This window comes from Copadichromis virginalis, linkage group LG1, assembly GCF_057382275.1.
Source record: "Copadichromis virginalis isolate Kocher_CV1m ecotype Utaka linkage group LG1, C_Virginalis_male_GT1.1, whole genome shotgun sequence".
Classification (NCBI taxonomy): Eukaryota; Metazoa; Chordata; class Actinopteri; order Cichliformes; family Cichlidae; genus Copadichromis; species Copadichromis virginalis.
In genome coordinates, this window is record NC_140618.1 from 1,130,308 (window position 1) to 1,156,367 (window position 26,060).

General features: G+C 49.1%; 1 protein-coding gene across 3 annotated transcripts in view; it reads right to left on the reverse strand.

The window, feature by feature from the left end:
- znf536 (zinc finger protein 536) overlaps positions 1–19,348 on the reverse strand; it is a 200,897-nt gene extending 181,549 nt beyond the window's left edge. For all 3 annotated transcript variants that reach the window (XM_085464240.1, XM_085464316.1, XM_085464396.1), the window contains exons 1-2: positions 18,848–19,348; positions 100–181 (exon numbers count right to left, since the gene is read on the reverse strand). The gene's annotated coding sequence lies outside the window, so the exon portion shown is untranslated. The remainder of the gene's footprint in view (positions 1–99; positions 182–18,847) is intronic.
- Positions 19,349–26,060: the final 6,712 nt, after the last annotated feature.

Here is a 26,060-nt window from a genome sequence, read left to right on the forward strand (position 1 = left end):
GGACTTTTGGGAAAGAAAGCAAAGCAGGAGAGCGCACAAATGTGACAGACACCTTTAATATCCTCCCCTTTCTCCCGCGATCAATCGGTGCAATCGTACCTGCGTGACTGCCGCCTCTCCAGCGAGCGCCGGGTGTCAGGAAGAGCGCCGACAGCTTCACAGAAGGTGGGACGACAAGAGCCTGTAAACAAAGCACACACACCAGGAAATTCACAGTCACACACATTTGAAGCTTGACAAGTTTGTAACGGTGGCGACAGCAGACAAAGACCCCCCCCCCGACACACGGCTTTATTTTCCCCAGCACTTCCTGTGCAGACGTGATGTCGTTTACACGAATAATCTAACAAATATATGAACTGTAATTGCTTGTGCACATCAGTGTCTGACTTTTTTCATTTCTTCTTCTGATGATGATGTTTTCTGCAGTGACGGCTGATGAGGGGAGTGCAAAAGCCCCACGCCGCTCCTCGACGCCCCGCGCTGCACGAGCGCTCGGAGAGCACGGAGTAAGAAAGGCCGGCACTTCCTGTTAGAGCAGCCCGGCTGGCAGATATCGGAGCTTCTGCCAGCGTTTGCTTCCTCTGCACAGACTTCACATCGAGGAGGAACGCCTAAAAAGTGGCGGAGCTTTGCTCTTTGTTGAAGAAGTTAATTTATCCGTTTCGACGCAGCTGACTAAACTGCTCCTGATTTACATTTCATTTTTTGTGACATTTCAAACGTTTGCTTAAATCTGTCAAAGTTTGCTTAGACGGGAATCTGCGAGATCTCCTTTTTTGTATATTTACCCTCAATCTAGGCGCTAAACGCTGCACGCCGCGCGCCGTACCCCGCCTGCCACTCACGCTCAGATCAATACCGTCGTCTGCCGCGGTGGGTTTGGTTACCGCGGACGCTGTGATTGGGTAAAACGAGGTCTGGCTGAGTGTGCTGTGAGTGCGGAGGAGCAGCCAGGCAGAGAGGAGCCGGCTCAGTCCTGCAGGGGGGGTGGGGGGGACACAGATGTGGAGGGTCTGCAGGAGGGCCACCCAGATTTACCCACCACTACTGTTTCAATGGAGCGTCAAGAGTAAATCTCTCACACACACACACACACACACACACACACACACACACAAAGCCACGACGTTGCCTTAAGTCACAATCCAAATTGGCTCCCAGGGGCATACCGACTACCTTGTTCACCAAAGGCATTGTGTATGTTTTCCGAGTGCTTAGCATATGCTGCCGTAACCTGAGATCTCTCCCTCTGTCTCCTCAAACGTGCACACACACACACACACACACACACACACACACACACACACTGTGTTGCTGGAAGTTGCTGTTTTCTCTTTTTTCTCATCAGGAGATTAATTAAATTCAAAATAGTTCACATCTACCTATTAAACCGTGTTCCACCAGCCGCCCACCAGACGAACATCGGCAGAGACGCGTCTGGGAGGGGGGCAACGGGGTGAGGGGGTGGGTCTGATGCGAGGGGAAAAAGTGGCAGAAACTCCAAGGTTTCCCCTCAGATCACAAACAATGGAGGATGGCAGGTCTGCGGTCTGGCTGCCATCGCATCTGAAAGCTGACTCGTCCTCTGCAGCAGGTTTGATGGGCCTGAGTTGATATGTGTGGTGTTAAGACTAAAGCAGGTCGGGCCTTGGTTTTATTCTGCACCACACAAATACGTGACAGACGCTGAGGCTTCAGTTTGAACGTTTTTACATTTTGCTACAAAAACATTCACAAAATAAAAATAAAAAGGCTCGCTCTAATGCAAGCCTGCAGAAATGGAGATATTCACGGGCCACAGCGAGAACACATCAAGGTTCAAACCCAGAACTGTGCTGCTAACCTCTGCACCACCGTGTCACAACACATCGAAGCTCCTCATCGGAATATCTGACTGTGTCCCGAGTGCAGAAGAAACGGAGCATGCGTGAGCCTTCAGGGCACACAGGTGCACCCTTGGGGTGCACAGGCACACACTGCACCCGTAGGGACAAAAAGGGAGTCCGAACACCCCCGGCCACGCCTCCGCCTGCAGACCTGCAGACACGCTGCGCTCAGAGAGCGGTTAAAGGCAGACGCCTCGGCACGAGCTGCTAACACTTGATTGAATCTGCAACATCTCTGATTTGATATAAAGCGCACTGCAGAGTAATGAAAATAGGGAACATTTTAAGACAGTCTAACCTTTCCTGTGTTTACCTTATTAAAGAGTGTGTACCTTAACTGCTAGAGCAGTACACACAGGGGGAACAACAGCGTGTGTGAAGCTGGCAGTGTTTAAGCAGGCGAGCACTAAAGTAATAGGCAAGAGCAGTGAAGTGTTGATTCTACAAAAGATGCAGGGGAAAAATTGCACCTTAGAGCGCACACACACACACACACACACACACACACACACTCCCCCTCCTCAATAACACCCACAGCACGGCCGGCTGCCTGGCAGCCGAAGTTAACATTTTCAGAGAAAATATTCCTTGCCTCCAATAGTCCGATGTAATTCATTTTCCATCTCTGTTCATTAATCATTGTTAAAATTAGTGATCCATTTCTTCCACTCTGCCATCTGCACTCAGCTTCCTAACAAACATGACACCTCAGCGCATAATAAAAGCTGACAGCTACGAGGAGGCCTTTCCAAATAGCTTTCTGCATATGTGCACCTCCGTGTCTCCGCGCCGCTGTCAGACAAAAGTAGGTTATTTAGACCACCGGCTGCAGATACCGGCACACGCTCCGGCTCCACGTGCACACGTATGTACGTGGCGCACGCACGGTTGGGTGTCATAGAAACACCCACAGATTGACTGATCTGGGCTGGAACGCGTTAAATCCTGATACGATAAATTTCACCGCGCAGTTTCCAGCGAGATGAGAAAAGGGGGGCAAGCAAGGCCTTTAAAAGTTGAAGTGTCCTGTTTACCCCGACAAGCTGTAACTTCAGCTGGAACACTGTTGTACTTTTCCATCTGCGTTTGCTTCCAGCGGCCGTGTGTGTGTGTGAATCAGCTCAGCTACACCCTGATCGCACTCCGCTAAACTCACAGCTAATTCGGCTAGAAAGGGGAAAACAGGGGGGGGGTAAAACAGAGAGAGTGAGGAGAAACACCCCCCTCCCCCTTTTGTGGTCAGCCAGTCCTCATAAACACCCCCTAATCCACATAAAAATACCTTCAGAGAAAGCCGTCCCTACACGACCCCCCCCACCAACACCCTGCATAAACTTAAAGCCTCACATGAGGTGAAAAAGTTCAGCGTAGAAAAGCAGGAACGATATCTTTGTGTCGTCCCTGAAATGCATTTCCACCTTAAAGACAAACCGCTAAACTGCATTTCCACCTTAAGAATAACTCACTAAACAACATCTCCACCTTAAAAACAAATTTTAATATATAAGTGATTTATAAAAAAAATAATTCAAAAATCAACCAGGCGAGCTTCTCTCTCTCAGCTTACACACACACACACACACACACACACACACACTCAGTAAACTCAACAATCCAATGCTGCACACACACACTGAGTCAGTATCCCTCCCTGGCGAGGTGTGTGTGTGTGTGAGTGTGTGTGTGTGTGTGTGTGAGTGTGTGTGTGTGTGCCCGAGGCGCAGCACATTAATCTATATAATGCCCTCAAAGAGAAGGCTTTTTCACACCGCTAACTGCCAAGGACTACGAGGGGCAGCGGCTGAGCCATGATTCAGCTGTTAGCCCAACTGGTGTCCCCGCGCACACACACACACACACACACACACACACACACACACACACACTCTTCACTGTGAGCTCACAGGAAACACTCATCAACACTAACCTCTCTCATTTTACTCTCAAACCGGCTCTGATTCACAGCGACCGCTACGTTTTCCTTCTTCACACTCGCCTCACTGAGACGCTCTCAGCAGACACTGATCACTAGGAACCTTTTATTTATTTACTGCTCTTTACATAAATAATATAAATTGGCATTATTTTTAATTATGTATTTATTTTTCATTTGAACATAAAGAAGCTGTGATTTTTCCGTGAAATTTCCCGTGCTGTAAAAACGAGCATGAATAATGTCGATAAGCACTGTAAGCACTACAAACACACGCAGCATTTTGTGCGTGCGTGTCGGCACAGCCGCAGCGCCGCCACCTCACCTGCACGCAGCATCGGCTCTACCAGAAACAGGAGCCCAGCGACAGCTTAGCAGGTCCACATGAGTAAAACCTGAACATTAGGTACAGCCGGTGATGACGCCGAATGACACGAAGCATGAAATGTTCTAGAGCACAAATGAAAGATCGCAGTGAGCCACATTCAGCCACACACAGAAAGAAGATCAGTATGAAGAGCACAGAAACCCTAAACAAATATGTTCAGACCAGAATCTGTTCACACATCAACGTGATGTTTTAGACTTTTCACAGGAAGCAGCAAAGAAAGTAAAGCACGAGTGTTTTCCTGTGACCCCTCCACTCCTCATTTCATTATTGTGCAAATATTCTCATTTTCCTTCAGAGTTTTAATTTTATCAGCAAACAGGCTTTTATTTACAGCTTTTATCGAATAAAGGAAGCCTAATTTATGCGTCCTCCACAGTGATTAAAATATATTACAGCGCATATGCTGGCTCCAGCGGTCAGGAGCCCCCCCCCACTTTATAGATGTTAAACTTCCTGTGAGACTTTAGTGATGTTACCTCGCAGGATTTCTGGCTCTAACCGTTCTCATATTTCAAAGCGTAACCTCCTGCCATTGTGCGAAAATGCCCAGCGTAGATTTAATATTCATTTGTTGCATGGAGGGCCACAAACAGACAGCCCGGAGCCGTGATTGGAGGAGCGGCGCTCAGAGACAGACGGCGAGCAGAAGAGCAGCTAAATCATCTTGACATTCACCAAGAAGTAGCCACACAGAAAGCTCCCGCTGCTGTTAGTGCTCCCATCGACTAATTTGGTTCTACTTAACCCCTAAACACCCCTCACACACACACACACACACACACACACACACACACACACACACACACACACACATGCACATGCACACACACACACACACACACATGCACGCACACACACGTGCGCCTCACAGTGACACGTTTAATTCCAGGTTCTCGGCACATCTGAATTACAGCAGCCTGATGAGGCAGAGAGGGCCAGGCCCCTCCGGACTGATTAGCATCATTTAAGAAAGTCTTCCTTTTCCTCCCGCCTGCCTCGCTGACCCCGCTCTCCCCCCTCCCCCTCCACGATGGGTGGCACCCGCCGACACCGGGGTGGACGTTATTCCCGCACAGACTCACAAGCAGCTGAGTCTCCTGCAAAGACACAACTCCGCGTGCATCCGCACATATACGTCCGTACGTCAGAGGCCATATGATGCATTTTTTTCTGCGAGTGTAAAGTAAATAAGACAGAGCCTGTTTTATTTGTGCATATTTCCCCCCCTTCTAAATTATATAAGCCTTGCACATGGCTTAAAATTTTGTAAAGCTTTTCTCAAAATCCTACTTATGGTTGCCATTCTGTGCCAAAAAGTTCATCTGGCCTGTAAATTTAAGCATGGATTACAAATATTCAAATCATGAGCTTACTGTTCAAATAAACATTTCCAACAGGGAGGGGAAAAGTTGCAAGGCATACACTTTCAGCATAATTCCTCCTCTGGCACCTCCCCTCCCCTCGCTCCTAATAAAACAACCACAAAAAAAAAAATGGAGGAGGAAGAGGAGGAGGAAGGAGAAAGGGGGGAAACAAGAAATGCAAAAACAAAAGTTAAAAGTTTGGCCTCTTCATTCACCGCGCGGCTGGATAAACACTGTTGATGAAATATGTAATTAATGTAATTGTAACCACCTATGAAATTACAGTCAGCTGGGTGGGCTCGGCCGCGGCCCCGCTTCTCCCTGCCATCGGACAATAGGGCACCTTATTACAGCTTTAAAAGAGGGAGGGGGCGGGGGCGCGAGGGGGAGGCTTAAGCTGGTCAGCTGCTCGCCACATGGTAGAAATAATAGGGACTGAAGTCACAATCATTTCAGCTTTGGTTTAGCCTCGCTAATCACTGCACTTTATCTGGACAACATAAATAACCGACGGCCTCCGCTCAGTTATTCGTGTCGTAAGTGACTGAATGCAGCGCGCGGCTCATCGGGGCACGCCGACGCAGCTCGCGTCCGGGCGACTCTGTGCGGGTACGCCTGCGTATCCACGGTGCCAGCCCCGGCACCTGGACGAGCTCGAAACCCGCAGCGCTTCTTGCTCTTCGCTCGTTGATGCCGAGTGTCCGCCACGAGCTCGTGGTCAGACAAAGGCTGAAAATTAAACGTGATCCAAATAAAAGACCACGAGTGACTTTTCAGCTTCAAACAGGGGTTCTTTTATTCTTTTATTTTGAAAACCAAGGAAACCCAGGAAGGTCTGAACCCAGAGCCTCCTGCCTAACGGACTGGACTGCTTCTTTCACTCTAACTGGGCGACCCGGGTGAGCCGTGGCGACAACCCGCTGTCACAGCGCGTCATAACATTTACATAAATTTCCGTCTTCTGGAAACCGAACCTGTTACTGAATCTGCTGCTGGCTGCAGGGACAGGAGCCCTTTGTTTCTGAGGGTACGTGATGGCCTCCTGCTTTCACCCCCAGCGTCCACACGGTACAGATGGATGGATGGGATCGGGGGGGTGGGGTCAGCGCCGGTATACGTGCAGGTACTGTCCCGACATTCGCCTGGGCCCCCTCACGCCGACAGCCGGTGTTATCCCAGGGATTAAAATAGCCTCTTCTCTGCTCGCCGCCCTGCCCGGCATTAAAGTCTTCCACATTTGCAAAATTGCAAACAGATGCAACTCAAGTACCTGCAAATAATCTGCCAAGACCAATTTCAAAAGGGAGATTTCAGAATATGCGGGAGTCATTAGAGGGAGTATTATTTCAGCGATGAGCGCGAGAGGGCCAGCAGTGGATCACCCAACCAGATGGGTTCTGCTGCCTTTTATTTGGGAAGAAAGAGGCCGACGCGTTCCTCATCTCCCCCCAGCCCCCCCACCCCAAACGAAGATATATAACGTGCACGAAACAATTACGGCAGAATATTGGAAGTTTCAGAAGCAACCAAAGAACGTCAAATTTCCTTTGGAGCTTCTCAAAACAATCTTTTCATCTTCCTCCCGGTGAGGACGCCGAGGGACGGGGTGGGGGGCTCGGATGTAAACGAGGAACCAGACACGCAGATCTGAGGCTTTCTTATTGTTTTGTATCGAGTGTTAAATATGAAAAAGAATTAAAAGGTAGACGCCTTAAAAGCGGCCTGCGGCGTATGTAAATGAAATATGTTTCCGAGCCATAATTTGCAGCCGCCGCTGTTGTTATTTTCCACGCAGTCATCTGAAGTTTTCCTCAGCACGGCTTTAAAGCGACGCACAACAAAGCGCTCACCAATTAAAGACGATTTTAACACCAAGAAGTGCGGCAAACTTCATTAGATACTCCATCCAGCTGCTGACAGAAAAGCCATTCAGAACGCATCTCGGAGCGTGCGCGATGAATAATGCATCGCGGAAAACACGCGCGACATTGACCGGCCTTATAACAAATGAAATGTTTATATCAAATGGAATCTGATTAGGTGACTGCTTATTATTTCTCATGGGGGGGTGGGGAAGCCGAGTAACAATCTAAGGCACTTAAAAAAATGATCAAAATCACCAAGCCCTTGAAACAATACACATTCAATCAAATTCTTCATAATTGTAACAGTAGGAAGCATTTTAGGCATTCCACCCACAACAAACAGGCTTTGTTCTCCTGTTATGAGAGGCAGCGAGGGGACACAATCAAGTGCGTGAGAAAGTCAGGAACGCAGGATTTTCAAGCAATTCCTCCCTCTTTCTCTCTCTCTCCATTCACCACCCCCTCCTCCCCCCTCTCGCTTTTTTTCAGGGTCGCCCATATTATTTGCTTCCTGTTTCATTGTAGTTGGCAAAAAGAGAATTTGGTAATTGAGTGGTACAGAACATGTGCCCTCCCTGCTCGCAGATGACAGATGGATTATAAAAACTTCAAAGGCGAGCGTTTGGAGCACCAGGGGAGAGATGCTAGGTATTTGAACTATCATTCTTTACCCAGGAGACAATGACTGCCTGACACGGCGCATACATCAAGGAACAGCACACACACACACACAGTGCTATATATCGAACATCCTGTTCCTGAGCAACTTTCTGAGCTCGGGAGCAGAACAAGTGGGAGAGGAGGCGGCACTCGCTCTTATCTTTTGCATTTTTCTCCCCTTCTTTGTTGCTCTCGGTGTCTCCTTTCTCTCCCCGGGTCAGTAAAATAATCAGACTTCAGCTTCGGCTCTGTGGGTTTAAAAACACGCCGAGATTAGCCGGCCTTGAGGAAAACTCTGAGCGCTACTGTAGTGAGGGCGAAGGGGAGAGAATGCTGGGCGGCGACGCCTGTAATCATCTTATAAGCATGATTTATGAAAAGGCCCATCTGCCTCGCCTTACTTAAGCATGGAGGCAACCTTTAATAATATAAGGACAAGGGGGGGGGGGGTGGGGGGGCGAGCACACTGCTGGCCCCTCCCACTCCTTCTTCTTCAGCATCCGGCCGTTAGTTCAGATGGCAGCTAATCACCGCTGACCTCCCCACCACAGCGTTTAACCCTAGCCCCGCCTCCTGACCCTGAAGGAATTAGCAGCCTCACTGTAACACACACACAGACACACACAAACACACACTCTGATGCCTCTGTGTCACTCCAAAGAACCAACATAGAGGATCCAAAATCATCACGTTGGCTACCACCATCTTTTATATACAGACTTTGATCTGAACATGGCTGCCCTGACCTGCAGGGCGGGGTATTTGTCTGCTCGCTGTGACATCACCACACGCAAAGCTGCGGAATGACAGCTGGACGTATGAAGCTCCGGGTCCGAGCGCACAGCGAGCTCGGCCTGCATCCTCCTTCGGTCACCCACCGTCAGCAAAACATTTATTAACACTGCTCGGTAAAGACGCGACCTTTGACCCTGCACTGACTTAAACAGAGAGTAAATGAAGATGAATACAAATCATTACATTTCTCATGATTCGTTGGGAAAATCCAGGAAAAAAATTATTCGTCCAAATGGAATTGATTTTCCAGAAACGTCGATGCTTCAGACGTTCAGTCCGCCGGATCTGCAGAGCTCGACGTTCCGCGTACGGAACAGGTCGACGTGCGAGGTCGGCGATCTGCTTCAGTCTGAACACGAGAAAAAAACCACCGAAGCTCAGAGGAGACGAGCTGCCGATCGCACGACGGGCGACGTCACAGGAAAGGTAAAAAACCTCATTAATGTTTGCAAAGCAGTAAAAAACCATGAGGAAGAAGTGACATCATCACACTCGACAACGTCTGATCTGACTGTCATTCAGCCGCCCTTTGACCTCACTCTGACCTGGAAATGGCTCCCAGGACCCTGTGTGAGGGGTGCACGTGATCTCATGCACACACACACACGCACACACACACGCCCCTCCTCATGTGGTCACCTTTTCAGCGTCCATCAGGATTGTCGGTCTAATCCTCGCCGGATCATCTCATCAATGCCTCGACCGTTTAACATGTAACGGATCCCCACTGACCCCCCACTGCCCCGACTTCACCCCTCACCCTCCCACTTCAGCCCCGAGGGCTCAACACACACACACACACACACAGTCCGGACTTTACTTTTACAGAAGCTGAAAAGAGTTTGTGGCGTTTGTGACAAAACACAACACGTTAAAATAAATTATACAAATTCAGCAGGAAAATAAATCAGACCAATCAGCACGCAGCAGTCAGGCAAAAGTGCATCTCTCTCTCACACACGTTAGCTGGTTTATTTATCACACTGACTTCAGACCAGTTCACATTCAGTTAGAGATGTTTGCAAAAATCTTCCAGGCAAACCTGTGAGTGAAACTCGCCCCTCCCCATCCTTCCTCACCCTCCTCATCCTCCTCGTTCTCCTCGAAGCCTCGCAGCATGTGTAAGCAGGAGCGCACGTGCTCCCTTCGCCCTCATTACGAGCTAACTACGCTGTTTGATTAAAAGCGTGTACAGAGAGGAAGAGAGAAAAAGAAGGAGACAGCGAGAGGAGGAAGAGGTGGTGGGGGTGGGGGGACAGGCCGAACCTCCATAATTAAGATCACTTCACAGATTACCTCCGGCAACAAAAGCACGGCGAGCGGCCGCCCGCAGCCTCAGAAATTGGATGAAAAAGGGGTGTCGAGGAGGAGACTGACCTCTGCCGGGGCTCCACATGAACGCTGGTAATGGCTGATTCAACCCCCCCCCCAAACACACACCTCACCCCTCCCAACAGTCCCTGACACACGCACACAGGTATGTACAGTACAGCCAGCAAGCCGTGCTGAAACACCTGAGGGCTCACATCACCTGTCAGGGCTGCTAAGTGGGAGCGACGCCTGCACCCTGACTCTTCACGGAGAGCTCCGCCCTCCAAAATTCACAGAAAAAAGGAAGCGCGTCACGTTTTTTGTGCTTCATCATTTCGATCCTGGACAGAATTTTTAAATAAATTCAGACGTCTTCCGCTTCCTCCTCAGACCCTCCTCGCTCCGACGCCACACAGCCTGTAAATCTGGAGCTACGATCACCGCCAGAAACTGACCACACCTCAGATTTACACACAACATATCAGCATCACGGCTCCTACATGACCGCTGTGAACTTCTGTAGAGTTCAGACTCATGGCCTGATTTCCAGTTGTTATTAAAAAAGCATGATCGCGTCAGTCACAACATTTTTTCATGAAGCAAAGTTTTTATTTTGTAAAGAAGCTTCCATGATGCAGGGAGGTGACCACGTTCGCTCATATCAGTGAACATCACCCCCCACCCCACCCACACTGACCCGAGGTCAGGCCGACTCTTGTTCACACTCCTTCCTCGCTCTCAGCCTTCCTCCTCCTCTCATGGGGATGTAGCCTCAGCCTACGAGCCCTCGGGGGCCGATCGCCAACCAGGAGAGGTTTGCTCTGCAGATCTGAGGTGGACTTTATTTCTCCCTCTGTGCCAAAGCACTTCCTTGAGCGTGGAAGCATCGAGTTGGATGGGAGGAGGGAGGAAGTGAGTGTTTAAATGATGGAGCCTCTTTAAGATGTCCTCCACGAGCTTCAGTGTGAAAGGGGAGTCTGAAAAAGCGGCGCTCAGCGAGGGGAACATGCACATCCATTTCTTCGCTGGCAACCACCAATGTCTCATTCGAACTCATCCTGATGCTCAGTTCAATGTTATTTATATTCCATCAGATCACATCCTACGAGCAGCACTTGGCGACAGCGGGAAGGAAAAACTCCCTTTTAACAGGAAGAACCCTCCTGCAGAACCAGGTTCAGGGTGGGGCGGGACAAAAGACACGCTCGCCCGATATCTGAATCTTAACCAGCCGCCTGGCCGACCAATCGCAGTTTGGCTTCAGTGGATCTCACATGAAGCCGCTGACGTGCGGGCATGCAGGGTACAGTCTGTCTCTCACCCTCTGAGCCCATCAGCCACACCACGCATGCAAACGCTCTGCGTGTTTACTCCGACTCCCTGCTCGCTTCTGACAAACGAGCCTGACTCGAAGCGCTTCCACTCGACTCTCCCTGTTAACGACACAACAAGAGAGGAACGCAAAAAACACAATCGGGGCGCATAAAAATAATAACAATAAGAAAAAGACAAAGAGAAAAAGGAAGCTGAGGAGGAGGAGGAAGAAAGGGAGCCGGGGTGGGCCACTACAAAGATGAAGATTAAAACGCTGATTTGAGAGAAACTGTCAGAAAATGCGGGAGACCTGTTCGGGTGTGTGTTAGCGTGGAGGCGGGAACGTCTCCCAACTTAAAAAGAGATTTTAAAGCGAGGAGCGAGTCGCCGGGGGAATCGTGCACATCACAGAGCCGACCCCAGTAATAACACTGATACGTGCTAGATAAACACTATTTAGTTCCCACCTTGAACAACACTTTTTAAAGTAGTTCATGAAAGACTGACAGCTCCCCACACACACACACACACACACACACACACACACACACACACACACACACACACACACAGGTAACGTTTGCTGTACCTAATTAAATAAAACAGCAGGTGGAATTGTTTGTGTGCACAGACGGAAAAAAGGGAAAAGAAAGGATCAAATATTCTGTATGAACTTCATTAAAATCACGTTTACCATCCGCAGCTGATTGGCTGCTTTGGGACTGAAACAGGAAGTGTCAGTAGGACAGGTACACCTGTGTGTCACCTCACTGCAGGAAACTTAAATGTTTCACGCAAACAAAGTTCAGCTTCAAGTTTGAAGTCAAATCCTGATAGATACTGCAGTGTGTCACATTTGAAATCAATTAAAAACCAATAACAGGATGCTTCAGAAATTGGGTTGTTGTTGTTGTTTTCAGAATAAAAGCTTCCAGAATAAATGGTGTTCACCTTACAGTGGGAGTAAATAAGAAATAGATAATTTCACTGACAGTGTTCAAATATCAGCGCCTTCCTTAAAAATGCGAGCATTCATTCAGCTTTTCTGCAGCACCACTGCAGCTCATAAAAACAACATTACTGTGTTAAAGAGTGTAACAGTGTGCAAAGGTCTGCTATCATTCAACCTGTGAATGTGTGGTTGGGGGTTTGTTTGTAAGACGCTTCTGACTTCCCCAAAGCCTGGGGTGGGATGGGGGCACCACAGTAAAAGCTCGTGGACGCGGCCCTGTCTGGTCCTGCTTCACTGTGTGGAAACATCTCAGATTATTATTTAGCGATTTTTGGGGGAATCTCTCTGAACAAATCAAATGAATAGAAGATGAACCCCCCACCTCACCCCCTCCCTAATTGCCCTGCACAGTCTGGAAGCTGTTCTAATGTTTTCTATTTAAGCGAGGCTTACAGTAAAGATGTCCCATAAAATTAGAAAGAAGTTGTTTCTGACTAACCTGTCCTCAAACACAAGCAGAACAGGTAGCATTTGTATTTAGCTTCAAATTAAAAAAAGCTCAGTGGGGATCCTTCGCCTCTCGGCAGCTTTGCTCGGAGACGCGGTCGCGGCTGCGCCAGGCGTTTACAGAAGGCTGTGTGTTTAAAGCTGGAATGCTCATTTGCCTTTTGGGTTTACTTATTTACTTTTGCATAAATGGAGAACAGCGATGTGGTATTAAAGGGCTTCTCGAGGGGGGTGGCTGCGTGCTTTAAATGCAGCCTTTTCTTAAATGCTCCCTCAGTTTGCTATATTAGGAAGGTTGATGATTAATGCAGCACATATCTAATTTCTCTTGATTAATACTAATAATAATAGCAAATTAGAAAAATAATGCCAGACTCAAAATGAGCGTGCACGCACGCACGCACACACACACACACACACACACACACACCCTCCCCCTGCTCAAAGTCATCAGATACAAAATGAGCATCGAGGCTAAAAACGAGCAGCAAATAATCACAAAACTCCCAAAAGACAAATAGAAAATGTAAAACGACTGCCTGCATCGACTGGGGCCTGGTAATCTCCAGCAGCAGCCACGGCTGAAGCACACCACTGTCACTGCAAATAAAAACTTGCAGCTCTCACGGCCTTCGATTGAGTCTTTAATTTAGCCTGATGTGACATTAAAACCCTTTGCTTGACTTCCACCGGCTGTGACGAACGCACCGGCGCTCACAGAGAGGTGTGCAGACAGGCCGGCATTTCGCTGCCTTTTATCAAACTGAATTTATCAGCACGGGCTCGCAGGATCTGTGCAGCAGCGTGTTCAGGAGGAAGCCCACAGATACCGTTAAGCACATCATCATCCCTCCTGTCTGTTCGCTCCCACTGCTGCACATTTAACTTGAGCAGTCTCACGAGCTGCGCTCGGTCAAAACCCAGCCTGTCAGGACAAAATAAAGACATCTGATTGTGATTAAAGGTCATCACGTGTGCCGTTTTTCATTCCGATTTGTGGCCGAAAGTAAAGAAGTTTCCACTCTGATCTTGTTATTAGGCCGGGGTAAAAAAAAGGATTTCTACATCTGTTAATGAGGAGGGGACTGCACCGGCGTCTGGTGTGGCAGCGAGACAGGAGGGATGGGAAGCAGCGAAATAAAAGATGATGATGACGGAGGGGGAAAATGATTTGGATAGAGAGATGATAGAGGCTGCTGTGGCGAGGAGCGCGATAAGGAGGCGTTTGAAGGGTCCTCTCAGATGCTGGGATTGCTCCGTTCGGCGTGATCAGAGCCTCCGAGGTACTTGAACCCTGCCCGCCTTCCACGCACCTCTCTGTAGAGCCGCTGCCCTGCAAATCACCTGTAAACTGCTCTGACACATGATCCACTCCCACAGACGTCGAGTGGAAACACATTCACACAGAGAGCAAGGGAGAAACCGCCGCCGTTTGGCTATTTTTTGACACCAGCACTCGATTAGCTGTCCCACTCTGGAGTGGAGGCGCTCTCAGAGCAGAAATAAGAGAGCACCTCTCTTTCATGACACACTCGTGAAAACGTGAATTTCTATTTTTAATCTCAGTTTTGGGCGACGCACGCCGTCGCAAAGGCAGCAGTGGGATTTGAACCTTCATGCCTAGAAGGCCGACGGGAGGATGCAGGGAGCTCAGCCCCCCCCCCAAAAAAAGGAGAATAAAAAAACAACGGCTGCTGATTAGTCTTTGTCAAAATATTTGCAACAGAGGAATTCCAGCAGGCGAGCGTGGAATCGGCTCTCCTACAAAAGAGCCATCTTCCCTGAGTAACAAGTTGGTGCAACGAGTGTCGACAGCAGAGGAGCTGAAATCCCCCCCGGGCCACAGAATATCCCGCTATTGTAGTCTTAACCCGCGAGACCTGGCTGGGAATGTGCAGCTTTCACAGCCACTTCTCATCCGATTTGTAGCCGTGCCGCTGATGTGCGAGCGCCCGGGACGCAGACGGTCACTCGCTGCCTCTTCCTCCTGTTCATCACCTCCTGAAAACTCTTTATTTCACCACAAACATTGGGGGGGGCTGGTTTGTGTGTGTACCCCCCACCCCACACGCACATACTTTTTTTCATCTTTCTTTTTGTATTTTTTGTTCCACAAGGCAAGTTTCATTAAAGATCCAATTATGCAAATCAGGTGCTGGAGAGGCAGTCGAATATGCACCATAATGGTGTACAGTAATCGTTCGACACAATATACGGCATCCGGGGCCAGATTTACGAGTGCAACAGAACTGGAACGCCTCCGTCCTTTGGTGAAAACCTCTTGATCATAATTAAAGGTGCAGGAGTCCTCACTCCCTCCTTCTCTCTCTCCCTCCATCTTGTGCTACTTTGGCGTGCTCATTAGCCGAGGTCTGGAAGTTTACAGAGGTCACATCCACGACGCACAGCTAAAGAGCAGACATGACATGCGCCTCGCAGTCAGAGCCGGTGTGTGAAGTGGGTCTAACCTTCCATCTCGTGGAGGTATTTACCACCGTCTTAGCCGAGCGCGGCTGAATGCTAAGCAGGAACAATTCTCTGCTTCAGGACCTGTGATTGATGCGTGCGTGCCGGTTTGTGTTAAGCTGTTGTCTGTGGAAATGACACGGCTGGAAACACAGTGCCGTTCGACACATCAAACGGGAAAACAGCCCCGGCGTCGCGCGCCGCATTCTTAAATCCAAAATGCTAACGAACTTTGAGGGAGAAAGAAATAATACCAAAGTGGAGCCAAACTCTGTAAAACCCTAATAACGCCGGGGGCGGGGGGCTCAGCGGGGAGCCGCGGCAAACAAAGAGGAATCTCACGGCTACGCGTTCCAGTTTTTCACCACATTCCTGCTGCTGATGGAGGACGAGGCCGCAGCAGCACCTGGGCTCTGAGCGACCTGCGAGCAGGCGGGTCTCCAAATCTGAAGTACAAAAACACCCCCCCCCCCCCACCCCCACCCCCCCGGCCGCCCAGACAGGCAGACGCTCCTTGCGATGGCACCCCGGCATGAGAGGACTGAGTCGAGCCTGTCTGTCAGCGCCTCATCTGCCCCACACTCTTTATTCTTAGATCAAACTGACGGCCATGATTACCCCCCTCTAACCCACCCCCGCACCGCTGCTCCTCCAGCTCTCAACCTCCCGACTCTTATCGAGCTCTCGGGGCAAACACGGGAAAGCTGCACACCGATCCTTCACTCACATTTCAGAGCAAATTTATTTCCTGCTCATTTTTCAAACTGCCGTTAATTTACAGAGAAGACGCAGAGCTGCTTTTATCCTCCCCCCATGCACACAGACAAATATGTGCTTTACACGTGGAATCATCGCAGTTTCAAAGGTTTACTTATTTACAAATTCCATCAACACAATGAGATCCTAAAAAATGCTAAATTATGAGAAACAGGTCAAACGCCTCCTACATCCTCCAATTTTTCTCACGGGGGGGAAACTCAGAATTCCTGCTCCCGATAAAAGTTTGAGTGAAAAATTCATTTCACAAAAAAAACAAGAAAAAAAACATTTCTGTCGCTCACATCCCAGATTTGATTGTGTGTGTGTGTGTGTGAGTGTGAGTGTGTGTGTCAGATCAGCATCAACAACATCTTCTTCTTCTCTAGCTTGAACTCTGAAAATCAAGGTCACGGAAGCTCGACACGGCCTGTGTTTCACACACACACTCTCACTCACACACACACACACTCACACACACACACACTCACTCACACACACACACTCACACACACACACTCCTTGTTAGTAGAGTGAGGACGATGTCAGCATCTCAGCCTTGCCCTGCAGGTACCACACAGGAACAGGGTGGCGGGGTGTCTGGGGGGCGGGCTACACATATGAATTAACGTGTGGCTGCTGACGGCACCTGGCCCCATCCCACCTGCCCACCACCGGAGCCCTCTCCCATAATTACCCGAGGCAGGCGGCTGCTGGGAGCTGCGGCTCGCTCGAGTCTGTCCGACCGCCTGCGCAGACGTCCTGAGGACTGCTGCGTTATGTAATGCATGTGGTTTTGTGTGTTCCTGTCATGGCGCTCGGGTGTCTCTGATTTTCACTGTGTGTGTTTTTTTCTTTGCTTTCCCACAAGTCCGATTGTGTGCACGTCAAATAATTTGGCGAGTGTCGGCCTGACAACAGCGGCTGCTGCCTAGTGGGTCTCCTCAGCCGCGGGACCGACTGACTGACAGGCAGCTGAGAGGACGGATTGGATCCCATCCTTTGCCGTGCTCCCCCTCTCTACCTCTCCCCCTGCGTCTGTCTCATCACTTCCTTCTCACTCGTTTGCGGCTGAGAGATGCGTATCGCCGCTGTCGGTCACGGCCCGTGGCCCCCCTCCGCAACGCTGACATGGACACAGGTGGGAAGCGACTAACGCGAGGCCGGCGACGACACATTTCGAGCTCGATCGGTCAGAAAGTTGCAGCACAGGAAAATGTCAGATCTGTGTGTGTGTGTTTCTGCTTTAATAAATCTCACACTAAACATCTCACCCATAAACAGGAATTAATCTCTGTGATTTGCCGTGAAGTGAAGATAAATAATGTTTGCATATTTCATGAGAATTCTTATTTTTAATGACAACAACACTTTGAATTAATTGGATAATTAATCAGCAAGTGGTATGTGAGGCTGAAACCTGTATGATTTTTATTTTATAAAGCTAAACGAACATGAAAGAAATTACTGACAGTCCACCGAGGCCTGACACACACAGGAATTCCTCCGACAGGCCGACCTGCAGAGCGAGGCCTTTTCTCAGTCTCTTCCCAAATATTTCACGCAGAAAGAATGACAACATGTGGAGCTGCACGGCCAAACACACTCGTCCGTGTGATGTTTGCGAGGGACAGAGAGGAGCTGACAAAAGGGGTTTACGCCCAGACGGTTCAGTCATAATATCCGCCCTGAGGTACCTCACACAATGACAGCATCTCAGCTCTTCTCAAATCGATCCGAGGAAGAAGCAACTTTCTGTTTCTGCGTCAACTTCAGCAAAGGTCAGAGAACAGCGACTATTTTCAGACAGCGGGGTGCACAGCCCTGTCAAAACGCCCAGGGGTCAACTGGACCTCTGAGAACCCCCCCCCCCCCTCCCCCCAACAGGTATCCTAAAAACTGATGATTTTTAAAGGAGAAGCTGTGTGTAACTACCCCCCCCCCCACCCCACCCCAAACAAACACACACTGCAGTGACAGCGGCTCCCAAAAATGTCCATGTCAGCGCGCGACCGTGCGCAATCACGCACGTGCCCCGTCGGTCAAAGCCGACCTCGGCACAAAATGGCAGGTCTCCGGAACTTTGCACCCCCCCCCCCCCCCCAGCCTCGGAGCCGGAGCAAAGTTGCGGGTTCCGCCGCCGCGCGCACTTTACGCACACGCGGGGCTCAGGAGCAGAAACCCGCCGCGGGTTAGAGTCTGTGCTGGTGCTCCGATAATTGCTGTGATTTTTCTAAGCATGGGGGTGCGGGGGGGTGACTCGGCCCAGCCCGGCTCCTCTCACCTCTGACGAGTTCTGCTCGGTCCTCCCTGCGGACACTTTCCCGTCAGATGCGCCGGTATGAGCCGGTCCTGCCGCCCCGAGCCGCCGGCCAGCAGCCCGCCCGCCCCCCTCCTCCCCGCCCGGTGAGCGTCGCGGTAAAGAGCCGCTCCGCTCCGGCGTCGCAGCTGCCGAGCCCGGCGGTGATCGCGCCCATAATCCGCTCCTCGGCGCCTCTCCCCCGGCAGGAGGAAGAGCGCCTCGCGCCCACCTCCGAGAGTTTCTGACCTTCAAGTCCCACAAACACGTTTGAATCCCGGGCTGCTCTCCGGCACCGAGCCCGGCGGGTCCCCACTCCCCGCTCCCAAAAGTCGGATCGCTTACCTTGGGTGAGCCGCGCGGTCCTCTCCTCCGCTCCTCGCCGCAGAAAGTCCGGGATAAACGAGTGTTTCCTGCTCTGCGTCCTGAGCGCCGCTTAACACGAGTAACGAGTGCTAAAAATGACGCTCATCTATCTGCGCTGTAACCTTGTGGCGTATTTAATGTAAATAAGCCTCGTTGTGCTGCCAATCCCCGCGCACACACGCAAAGCCGCTCCTCGGGGACTCGCGCCGATGTTTTAACGCTTTATTATTTGTGCCTGAACGCGCGAGAGAAGAGAATTATTAGAGAATATGACAGATCGATAACGCGACTGCAACGGATGGCTCTCCACGCACGGCTCCGTGGAAGCGATCCCTGCCCGGAGTGAAAAAAGAAAAAAAGAGTTTTCTTTGAGGAGGGGAGATTTCCAACAGGAGACCTCAACTTCGAGTTGGCACAACTTTTTTTACGCGATGCGTAAAGAAAAAAAAGGACACATGACAGAAAGACGTCGCGCACTGGCTCGACTGCAACTACAGGCTGCCTGTGCGCGGTGCTTTGGATATATTATGCTTCTATAGGGGGGTGGAAGAGACTGAATAATGCAATTATAGATTCAGTGTCCCAGCCTTGACAAAAGACAGGGCTTCAATGGAGGCTTTGTTAAAGGATTATATAATGATTATGGGGTAATTATGGGAACGGTTTGGTAATAATAAAAAAGTATCAAGTGCTCTCTTGTACGGACAGCTTGTTTTCTACAATGTAAGAGCACGATAAGACGGACGGACAGACAGACAGGCAGGCGGTGCTGCTGACAGCTAGTGGCGGGATGACGGCAGACAGCCTCGATTATTCAAAATGTCGAACCGAGAGAGGCATTAATGTCAGCGCCTGAGATGCTATCAGATGTCCGCGGAACCGGACGTGGGCCCACAGCGGGGTATCTGGGGGTCATATTCAGAAGAGCCCCCCTCCCAGCTCCCAGCCACTGCTCTCGTGATCTTCTCCCCTCTGCGTGCTGCTTGTGTCACGCCGAGGAACATGGAAGCGGTCAGTGTGACAGCGCGCAGGAGTCAAACACCTCTACGTCTTCTCTGAATTCCACGCAGACAACTTTCACCGCGTGAAATCTACACGCAGCTGCGGCGAGCAGCTTTCATCCCAACCACGGGGCAAACGAGAGAGGCTGTAACATCCCGTGCCAGCCCCTGGCCGCCAGCAGCCTGCTTTTAAAAGATATTTGCAGCTCTGTGACACATTAGTGGACCAGCTCGCTGCCTCATTATGCGCTATGAAAATCTGATTCCCATGCTGCTCCTAAATGCTCCCACGGAATTCACTTTCTTTTCTTCGTTTTTCTTGAGCATTTTCCAACATAATAATAAAAAACTTTTCCTCCTCCTCCCCCCAAGAAATTAGCATAAGCATTCCCCATCAATAACAGGGCTATCTCTATGGGAGTGATAGCAGCGAGCAGTAGGGGTGTTTCTTTTACCGATTCTCCATGGATCAACAGCGCGTCATCAGCTCCTTTTGAACTTGTTATAGCAAGTCAAGTGATTCTTTATCGGCTGACAGGCCTGACAATCCTTCGGCGCTGGGAAAGCAGGTCCAAAGGAAGTGGCCATATGGACTTGAGCATGCAAATTTACAACAATGCGCAAAACTCGTGTTGTTCTCCGCGACGCACGGCGACGTGGAAGCGCGAGAAACACGCGTGCAGGTGGACTGTCAGCGCGTGCACGTGTGCGACACACACCGACACGCTGGCCTGTGCACGCCGGACAATTAAACCGAAAATCACTACGATGGTTTTAATATAAATTAGTCAGACGAATTTAAAATATTTCCCATTATTTAATCAGTTTATCTAATAAAAATGGCAAACAAAAGTATTTTATTAATTATATTTTTTATCTTAAATTTAATAAAACTCCAGAGGTTAAAAAATAAAAATAATAATAATAATAATAATTAGAGCAAAACATGATAAACACACGAACAAAAATCTACATTAGCTAAGGAGGAAAATACAAAAGCATCTGAAATCAGGAAACATTTACACTGTGATGACAGGAATGTCGGACTGTCTCACATGATGACTGAAAACCACCTAAACTTCATGTAAGGTGAAGAACTAAGATTTTGTTGATTTTTTTGGAGCGACAAATTTACATAATAATAATAAAAAACTAGTCAATAAAATCAGAAATAGATCCAGGGACAGCTGGAAATAAGAAACAGTGCTGGGACAGTTTTCTGTTGGATGTAGGTCAGTTAGTGAGACCCAGAATATCTCTGTAAATAAGAATATCACAGTGTGGAAGGACAAAGCAGATCAAATCACTGATTTAGCTGCGGTATATAATCTGGCAGGGTGAGTACAAGCTTCAGTGCTGGTGATGACTCTCAGTCGTCCACAATAGACAGTATGCAGCAAATGCATAAATATCACAATAATCCAACACTGACAGAGAGTGAAAGCAGGACGTCTCTGACCTCAAACAAAAGAAAAATCCAGCTTGAACTTGAGTTTTCTCTGAAGGTGTTTCTTAATGTGAGACATAAAAGAGGGTCAGATATTAAATAACAGCCCAAGGATTTGTACTGAGGCACCGATTCAGTGTGAGAGATTCAGTGGTGTTAATTACTTTACTTTTATTAGCATACAGAACAAACTGCAGAGGGTTTAAAAGCTGATTATAGTCAACGTCACTACCACCAAAACTCTCTGTATTTTAAATGAAAGAGTGGTCCCAGGATGGAGCCCTGCGGCACGCCCTCATCAGCCAGCTGTTTACATCCCAGAAGCACAAAATAACAACATTTCATCAAAGCTGCCGGTGTCCTTATCATCAGTCCCGTGATATACATGCAACAGTGAGACACGTGTTTACTCTCATCATTTTTTTTTTTCCTGCTAGCAAAGAAAAGACACGCAAAGGCAAAAACCAGACGTCCACAGTGGGGTCGGCAGTCTGACAATCAGCACTTTCAGCTCTAAAAGCCATCCGGTGTTCATGGATGCTCGAAACCACACGCAGGACAATCCACCCACGACGCTGTCAAAGCAAAGCAAGCCCCAAAACAAGAATCTGCAAAAGGTGGATGTTTTTACGTTAATCGTATTTTCACTGTAACCAGGTTTTGCTCAGGGCCTGGTGTGTCCCTCTGATGGTTTTAACCATTTACAAACCTTTATAAACTTTAAACACCAAGTCTTTTATTTGAAACCAACCCGGGACACACAAACGTGATGAATTTAACAGTAAATTTAAAAAAGAAAGTTTCACTCCCTTTATCTTATTTGAATTTATTCAAGGTGTGAGTTTGATGATGCTAAATAATAAAAATAAAAAGCCTCTGATCAAATTACGTCTGGATTATTTCAAAGTTAGAGAGGAGAAGCCATGTATGTGACAAATTGCCGCAAAATCTACTTTTAGTTTCAGAAAATAATATTACTAGTGTGAGGTCAGAGCAGACGACACTTCAGGCTCCGACAGGTGTCAGGTGCGTTTTCAACCCGGCTCAGCCACGTTCAAACGACCTCTCGGCATCGCTAACGGCTCCTTTCAAAATGACCGCGAGCCGGTAAACGAGCCGGGAGGACAGAGTTTGGAGGCGTCCTGTATTCAGGGCTCGGTCGAACAGGCTGCCTTTCTGTGTGTGTGCGTTTGTGCTGAAGGGAGAGGAGGCAGAGGGAGTGTTGGCCGGCAGTCCTGGGAGGGTCATCGCTGCCTTATTACTGCCATGTTAGTGACTAGCAGCTGAAGATGGCTCCGCTCCCTGCCCCTCTGCTTGGGAGTCGTCCAAGACAGCGTGCTCCAAAAACAGACCGGCCACTGTTTGCCTCTCAGATAGATTAAGATGTTATTCCACCGCTCCGGCCATCTCGATCTGCCTCTCTGTGTCTGCCCGCCCCGCACCGAGCCCAGATTTACCACATGGCCTCCTGTTCGTCAGCATCTCCAGAGGCCTCGTGCTAATTTCATCTGGGAGCAGATACAACAGTGTAAGAGCATGGGTGCAATATGACAGCAAGGTTTTCTGCCGCTGAGGGAAACATGTCTCTGTCTGTGTGTGTGTCGCTGTGATGACTGCATGCATCTCCAAAGCCACATATTGTGCCCAGTTTAGATTTAAATGCAAACACAGCCAAGACTCTGGCTTCCCCCGGAGGAAAAGAAATGCTTTTCTTTACTTCAAATTGAGTTTCTCAAAGTCTAATTTGTAGCAGGCCTTTGATGAACAAATGTTTTCAGACTATCCTGCTATAATGAAAAGGGAGTGAGTGCAATTTTAAACAATCTGAAGCCCTGAACCCTCCCTGACTGTAAACTTTAAAAATTAAACTTTAGAATTTGTATCAATTACACTTTCAAGTTCTGACAGGGCCTTAAATAACAGCCAGGAGCGCCGCTATGGAAAATGTTTACCGCTCCAGATCCATTTCCACTGCAGTCCGTCTCCTCCGCCGCTGACATCAATTCCTCATGTGAGGCATTTACATTTTCAACAAATACACACCGAACACACACACTACCGTCCCGGGCGCTCCCCCGATGACTGGGGTCAACGAGTGTGCGTGTTTGTCAGCTCTGATCGTTAATGAAACGCTCGCACAAATACAGCACGGGCAAATATTTAGAGGCCGGCCTGAGGTTTCATCACAGACAAATGTGCGATTCTTCGGGGAGAGCTATACTTCTTTATTTGCCCGGATACGGCGTATACCCAAGATCAAACTTGTCTGGGCTTGATGAATGCGGAGGAAGTATACTGCCTTTGACCGATAAGCAGTGTGATTTTAATTTAAATCATATGAATCAATGTCTGCCCGGAGCAAAAATAAAATATATTTAAATGAAACCATCTGACTCTAATTGATTAAGAACAATGTTCCACATAGTAGGTCTAGAATATCCTTGTTTTGATACTGATTTGATTTCTATGTGTTCACGTATCACAGCCCCAGTTTGGGCCTCTTGTGTGTGGCTATTACACTCAAGTCACAGCAGGGACCCCCCTCCCCGAGCGTACCAGCTCACTCTCAGCGAGGAGACGGAGAGGAAATGTGATCTGTTTGTTCTGTTTGGACACGACTTGCTTTTTGTGACCGTCTGCACAAATGTGAAAAGCTTCAGGCCCCCCCTGGTTTTATTCAAGACTGTCCTCCCACAGGAGCTCATCACTGGGGAAACCTGGCAAACATGTGGTCAGCTTTGGAATGTGCTTCACCGAACGCCGAAGGAGGAAGAGCACCTCCCAGGCCACGGTTCTCAAAGGGTGGAGCAGACGTGGACGCCGCACCGCTCCGCGAAGAGTTCACTTTACTTTTGTTCATATAACACCGACCGCGGTCACCTCAAGGTGCTTTGTAGTGAAAAGTAAAGATGCCTCCTTATGAACGAGCACTCGGCGACAGCGGGAAGAAAAAACCTCGCACAGAACCAGGCTCGGGGCGGGGACGGCCTACCACCTGAGAGACAACCTGCGCTCTCATCCTTGCTGTGACCGCGAGCTGACGTCCAGGATGGAAATGAGATTCCGAAGGGCGTCTCGCCTGAGCCTGAAGTGGGAATCGTGCTTTCCGGGTGGAGGTCCACGCGCCTGCCTGTTTCTTGTGACTGGAAAATAACATGCTCCAGCATGCGCACAGGTGTCAACCGGACTTTCAACAAGTATAACAGGCAAGGTTATTCTGCCGCTGGGTCTCCAGCTGTCCGTGAGTATAAGCTAGGCTTTAGTCCGAGCTGCTCCTCCTCCACCCCTGAGGTGACCACTACAGGTCGTCTCCACGAGCTGCAGTTAAAATGAGTCGCAGGTGTTTTTGGCGTCATCCTCAGAGAAATATGCTGGGGGGAGGTTTAACCAGCTCCCGAGTCTGAACTGAGTAACTTCAAGGTGACAACACACAGCAGGCTTGAATCACTTACCTACAGTGTAAAAGTGTTTTTCTGAAAAACCAAACCAATCAGAGACAAACTGGAACTAATCACAGATCAATCGGTCCCTCAGTCAGAGGGACTCTGACGCTGGCTCCTCCACAGCGAACACATCTGGATGTTTTCACGCTCCCAGACACTCTCCAGCTCACCGTCTCCTGTCCCCTCACCTTTCCACCACAGTCCATATTTCCTGGATAGTGTGCTATCATATTTTACTATTACCTATCAATTGGTTTCTAATCGCAGTAACGAGGCAGCTAGCTGGCTAGTGACAGAGCGCTAACGGCCTCGTAGGGAACATTAAGGAGGCCGGGTTATGCTGTGGGCCGTTAACTACCTACAGGCACTGGCTAATGGCTGCAAATGACCTCCTCAGTGGCTATTAGCACATAATTAGAACCTGCAGACCAGTGGTGACCTCCGCCGGACACACGTGATTACTCTTCTGCCCGTGTTCGCCCATATTTTCACTTCCTCTTTTCCTTTCAAACCCTGCGTTTTCCTCTTTCCCTTTTCTTTCCCGATCCTGTCCTGGAGGACTCCTTTCCACGCCTCCTTCTCATCTCCTTTTTCTGTAATGCTGTAGGATTACATTCACTCCCCGGTGGGAAGACTACCACTAAAATTAATCTCTTTATGGTGCCCCGGTATAAAAATGCTGCCTTAAACGTGTTGTGACGGTGCTGATAAACAGTGTGAGCGTGAGAAGAAATGCAGGTCTCTGAGCTGTGGCAGCACCTGACTGAGCAGCTCTTCCTTAAATCAGAGATGATGTGTCTGAGACGTGAACAGAGATGAAGCAAAGGTGCTGCCGCACCACAAAAGAGCTCAGTGGCACTAACCTCTGTGTACACTTCAGCGACAGTCTCCCGTTACCCAGAACAAAAGAGACGCTAACTGGTGTCAGCTCAGGAGCGCCGGGAGAACAATGAGAAGGAATGTGCTGATTTCTGCGTGTGTGTGTGTGGAAAAGGCAACTCAGTACCAATGCCTTAAATTATCAGTGAATTATCTCTGAGCCTGTGGGAATTATGTGGGTTATTTGTAACAAGCAGTCAAGGACAAGTGAGCCTCGTGTTACAACTATGAGATGAATACTAAACACAAAAAATAAATTCCTGGCAAACTCTTTATCTCTGCATCTCCTAGCCTTGGAAATAAGGAGCAGGTACACTTTCCTGCGCGCAGCTAGAGAAGAAGCTGCTGCTGATGACGTACGGCAGGGAGCTGGACAAACGCTACTGGCACCGCCACCAACACAGTAAATACAGCTGTTGTAC